This window comes from Bos grunniens, chromosome 9, assembly GCF_055505025.1.
Source record: "Bos grunniens cultivar Pamir isolate PY7600 chromosome 9, Bosgru_T2T1.0, whole genome shotgun sequence".
Lineage (NCBI taxonomy): Eukaryota > Metazoa > Chordata > Mammalia > Artiodactyla > Bovidae > Bos > Bos grunniens.
Window position 1 is genome coordinate 15323520 of NC_141173.1, and position 6166 is coordinate 15329685.

General features: G+C 38.7%; 1 long non-coding RNA gene across 1 annotated transcript; it reads right to left on the reverse strand.

Moving 5' to 3' along the window:
* Positions 1 to 2159: 2159 nt before the first annotated feature.
* LOC147365613 (uncharacterized) lies at positions 2160 to 5759 on the reverse strand. Its single transcript, XR_015132291.1, has 3 exons — positions 5618 to 5759; positions 3868 to 3920; positions 2160 to 3343 (listed from the first exon to the last, which is right to left on the reverse strand). It is a non-coding gene; the product is annotated as an uncharacterized LOC147365613 (long non-coding RNA).
* Positions 5760 to 6166: the final 407 nt, after the last annotated feature.

A 6166-nucleotide genomic window follows, 5' to 3' on the forward strand; every position in this document is an offset into this window, starting at 1 on the left:
CATGTTGTTCCTGAAATTTAGTAACAATGTTATCCCCTAGGAACTCTCATTGTGTCCATTAAAGAAAATAATAATCCATTGTATTTCCAATAGAGTGAGAACATATTTGGAAATTTTTGATGCATTAAGTTTCAGCAGAATTGACATTAATTTTCAAAATAAACCACCTTTGGATTAGCTAGCGAATAATAATTCATTCCTCATTATATCTATAGTGCTTTCATTTCGCTTGGAGTATGAAGAAATACTATATCCCATTTCCGCTTATTTTATCTAAATTGTATGTTTTCAGTAACAAATTTTACTCATTCAAAAATGAAAATAAATTAGCATTAATTTTCATATCCTTGAATCCTGGTATCAATTTATAAAGTCACGATTTATTAATCTATTTAAAATATTCTCTACTCAATTGAAAGGATATAAACGTATATCTTCTTCAGTGTGAACAACTCAAAAGATAAACAAATAAAAAGAACAATGGAAATGAACCCTAGGTGAACTGCAGACTGCACTAGATATTTTTTTATTTTAATTTTATTTTTTCACAAAGACAACTGCATGGGGATTTCTGGAGGCCAGAGTTTGTCTTTATAAGGAAATTGAACATTAAGGAAAAACAGATTTGACCTCAAGCTACACATGCATAGTTGGAACTTGGCGATTTCCCGTGATCTAATGAATCTAGGAGTAAACCAGGTACATGCATCCCCATCAAATGACATTGGTGCAGTCAGAATAGAAAAGGACTTCTTACTCTACAGCCTCAACCTTACGAGCATCAAGCTGAGTAAAACAATACATTTTCAGATTATAGATTTAATTGAAACACTTAACCGCAGATGGCAGGTACATCTATAACCACTAACACAATTGCTAATATTTTGTACCAAGCCTACACTGCTTCTCTAAAGCACACTTATTTTAATCACTGGAGTCATCAGAACTAAATCTGATCATTAGAATTTCAAAGCCACAATTCAGATTAGAGTTTACAAAAGCAGCTCTCTAATTGTTCAAGCACAATAACCACTGAAGTCTCAGGTTGGAAGTGACTTTAAATCTAAACTGACAGTCTTATTATTAGGAGCATTTTCTAAAATCAACTTATATACCATAACATCTTTGCTTTTCAATTTTAAATGCTTTAAGGATATACATTAAAAGCCAAACTTACTTCTATTAGTAAACCTTGTCTATGAGGGTTGTTTAACCTAAATGTTTATGGTAGTATTTATTAAATTTATGTGTATTAAATGCCTGGCATTGTACTAAGTGCACTCTAAGTGGTCACCACACAAACATACCTAGAGGAGGAGTCCTATTGTTACAATGAATGAAAGCAAGGCTTAACCTGCCCATGGTAACACAGCTACTAAATTGCATATTTGAGATTGAAAAACAGGCAGTCTAGCTCCAAAGCCCATAATCTTAACTGAAATAAATATTTATTGATAAAGATCTAAGGAACTCATCAGTCAGTTCAGTCGCTCAGTCGTATCTGACTCTTTGCGACCCCATGGATGGCAGCACACCAGACTTCTTTGTCCATCACCAACTCCTGGAGCTTTCTCAAACTGATGTCCATCCAGTTGGTGATGCTGACAACCATCTCATCTTAGGTCATCCTCTTCTCTTCCTGCCTTCAATCTTTCTCATCATCAGGGTCTTTTCCAAGGAGTCAGTTCTTCACATCAGATTGCCAAAATATTGGAGTTTCAGCTTCAGCATCAGTCCTTCCAATAAATATTCAGGACTGATTTCATTGAGGATTGGCTGGTTTGATCTCCTTGCAGTCCAAGGGACTCACAAGAGTCTTCTCCAACACCACAGTTCAAAAGCATCAATTCTTCAGCACTCAGTCTTCTTTATAGTCCAAATCTCACATCCATACATGACTACTGGAAAAACCATAGCTTTGGCTAGATGGACCTTTGTCAGCAAGGTAATGTCTCTGCTTTTTAATATGCTGTTTAGGTTGGTCATAGCTTTTCTTCCAAGGAGCAAGTGTCTTTTAATTTCATGGCTGCAGTCACCATTTGCAGTGATTTTGGAGCCAAAAAAAATAGTCTGTCACTGTTTCCATTGTTTCCCCATCTATTTGCTATGAAGTGATGGAACCAGATGCCATGATCTTAGTTTTTTGTTTTTTGGGTTTTTTTTTAATTTTATTTTATTTTTTAACTTTACAATATTGAATTGGTTTTGCCATATAGCAACATGAATCCGCCACAGGTATACACGTGTGAATGTTGAGTTTTAAGCCAACTTTTTTACTGTCCTCTTTCACTTTCATCGGGAGGCTCTTGATGAAAGAGCTGCCTGTTCAAATCAGCTGTTGAATGCCTCTAATGATTTTAATTTTTTATTTCAGGTATTGGATTTTTCAATTACAATAAGAAACTGAAAGGAAGAAAAAAATAAGGGGGAGGGCTTCTCATCCTACCATCCTCATAACATCCTGGCTTGACCAGCCAAGGCACCCACTACGGAACACCGCTCTGCTCTGTTTTGCTGGCCAGAGATAAGAACGTCCACAAGGCCTCTGCCTCTGCAGTGGAACACTCTTTTCAGGGGCTCCAGCAGTTCTGCTGATGGTAATGACCATTTTTCTTAAACTGTTGGCACAGGGGATTTCACATAGGCAGCATGAGTCAAAGACTATGAATATACTATTTACTGACACCTGTGAGACAATTTTAGGCACTCCCAGATACACCTGGAGAGATTATGAAGTAACACAGAGATGCAACATATTTTGAATATTAAATATTAATGTGACATTATATATTATCACAGACTCTTTCCACCTTTTAAGTAAATTTCATTTTTTAGAGCAGTTATAGGTGGAATCAAAGCATTCAGTGGTATATTTCCTAAATTCATGTCTTCCTAAACTAAATGCTATGCTTCTGATTGTTATAGGTTTTAATGCAGGGTATCTATACCCTTCTATTTAAATTTTCTTGTAAAATAGTTTATACTTTCTGGAGTAAAAATCATCTTCTTTTGAGTAGTAACTATTTTGAGTGGTTCATCAACCTTTCCTTTATTTCTACCTTTACTTTCATTTCTGCTACCTTCTGCTTGGTTCACCACTGTTTTAGTGAAAAGTGGTGAAGAAACTGATTTACTTTGTGTAATATTTTTGCCAAAATAACACTGGAGTTGCCAAAGGAAAATAAAAATCCAATCAGAGAGAGAGAGAGAAAGCTTAACAAGCCCAAAACAAAGGCATCCATTTTCTTGCAAAGGCATCTGGTAATGGGTTGCTTCTAGTAATGGGTCCGTTTTCTCTTCAGGCACAGATTTCACCTTCTTTTCAGATGAAGCTTCAGTTTTGCTGTCATGAAACAAAAATGATGATTCTTATTGTAATTTGGTTGAAACAAACAGGGAAAGGGACTGTGTTTCAACCAACATTTTATTAGTTTCATTTTGATAATTATTACTGCCACTGTTCCCATGTTCAACGTTTGCTAAATAAATCTGACAGTCTTTAAAGACAGGTGTCAGGTCAGAGTGGGTTTGTGTCATGTGCCCCGATGCTGGGAAAGATTGAGGGCAGGAGAAAAAGAGGACAACATAGGATGAAATGGTTGGAAGGCATCATTGACTAGATGGCCATGAATTTGAGCAAACTCCAGGAGATAGTGAAGGACAGGTAAGCCTGGCATGCTGTAGTCCATGGGGTGCAAAGAGTCAGACACAACTGAGCGACTGAGCAGCAATGATTTACAATCCATCGTGAAGAGAAAGTTTAACATAGCTAACTTCTTGTTAGTCGCTTTCCCTTGGTATGCTTTATCTCAATAAATACAGTGTAAATGGGGATATTAGTTTTGGAATTTGAACTCTCTATCTTACCGTTTGGAGTAGTAGAATCAAATGCTGTCTTGGTCCATGTCCCAGCCTTTGGACTAATGAGAAAAGAGGTACCAGTTATCACTCTTACCATTTGATAGTCCTTGTGAAGGTTGAATCTCAGTGCCATTACCAAATCCAAAAAACTCTTGGCTCCTCCAGAAAGTCCAACCAAATCTTTAAAGCCTTTAAAAAGCCCTTCCATTGTCAGATTGAATTTTAACATTTCTACATTTTGCTTTTTCTTAATGACTCTATTCCTCAAGACTTCCTCACTGACCACAGAGAATGTGCCCACATCTTCTGGTTTGTAATCTTGATCCCAATTCCTATCTGCTTATTCCTTTTCTGTGATTCTTTTGGCAGATCCAAGGTCACCCTAGAGGAGCTCGGGTCTAAGGTAGCTGCTGGTCTCCTGGAAGAGCATTTGGCTGCTCCCAGTTAATTTCTGGGGCTTGTCTTATGCCCCACATTTTATGATTCTTAAGCCTAGCATCTAAAACACCATTTCCCCCAGGGGCCTCAATGTGAGTAGGAGACCCTTCCACTTGGCTAAAGACAACTTTAGTAACAACGCCAAGCTCCAGGCTGCCACCTTGTAACTACGAGGGCATTTTATACTTTTTATTTATCAAATCTGGCAGCCCTACACTGGGGAGTGAGTATTCCAGGGACGGGATGAAAGACATAGTCAAGACTCAGCAAACCAACTTTATCCATAGGATCTAAGAGGATTGGCTTGTTTGTATGGAAATATAACCAAGATCCCTGCACGGGGGTGGTACATGGGGCTTAGTTTCTGTTGAAAGCCCCTAAATAAGGGGAAATCACCTGGGAGGGGGAAGTGTTTTCTATACCTGAACCAAGTATCCTGAAAGCAACTATGTTGAATCAGGATTACCTAAAAGTGGCAAAATTGTTTTCCCCTGAATAAAAATAAACACTCTTGGGAAAGATGAAGTTACAGTTCAGAAAATATGAATTTATGATTGTAGATTTTAACCTGTGACCATTGCTTCTTTGAGAAATCTTGCCAGTTCCAAGATATATTAGCAGGACTGCAGGTAGCCAGAGGGCAGGAGCAGTCACACCCCACACAGCGTGGGCGAGAGAGAGACTTTGCTTCTGCGGCAGTCACCACTACGGCAGGTCCCTGGATGCTCGCCCACTTCTTCCCCAGAGGATCCAGGAATACCCAACACTAAGTTCTCTGTGACAGTTTGCAACAAAAGCAAAGGGGTCTCAGAAACAAAGGGACTTCCATAGGCGTGAAGTTGTTTTAGATAAAGTACGGGAGAGGTGACAAGATCTGAGCTCTGATGGCTTCTCGGAAGGCAAGACAACCTTTGTGTCAGCGGATTCATAACTTAGAAAATGCCCAAATAAGGAATTAAATATTTTCTATTTAATTGACTTTCCTGAAAGGCAACACTTGTGTTTATAATTTATTTATTTTAAAAAAGTGGGTAAAGAATCTGCCTGCAATGCAGGAGTTGCAGGAGACACAGCTTTTATTCCTGGAACCGGAAGATCCCCTGGAGGAGGAACTGGCAATCCACTCCAGTATTCTTGCCTGAAAAATCCCGTGGATAGAGGAGCCTGAGAGGTTACAATTGGAAGGGTCACAGAGAGTCAGACACGACTGAGCAACAAAGCACAAATTTTCTTTTCAAAATAATATCCCTATTTTTAATAACAAAAACACAAATAGTCATAAAAGCTTATTTAAAAGAAAACAATAGCAATCTCTTACCTCACAGTTCTTCATCCAGATCCCTGCTGCTGCTGCTAAGTTGCTTCAGTCGTGTCCGACTCTGTGTGACCCCATAGACAGCAGCCCACCAGGCTCCCCCATCCCTGGGATTCTCCAGGCAAGAACACTGGAGTGGGTTGCCATTTCCCTCTCCAATGCACGAAAGGGAAAAGTGAAAGTGAAGTTGTTCAGTCGTGTCCGACTCTTAGTGACCCCATGGACTGCAGCCCACCAGGCTCCTTCATCCATGGGATTTTCCTAGTATCTAAAATTTACCTGAGATCTTTTCTTTGCCACTTACTACTATTCTGACTACAAGTTTATACCTTTTGTTATTCTACATTCATTCAAATGGGGTTTGTGGCCCATTTCCAGATAAATATGTACGTCTTCAATATGGAGTCTGGAAGTCTGAGTGTCTTTGTAATTCTTCATGGTGGAAAGCACAGTGAACTATCCCAAAGGACAAATTAGTAAACAAAACTGAATGTTACTGAGCACATAGAAGCAAACAGCTGCTCTGAAAAACAGAGACTGGGAAATTCCCAT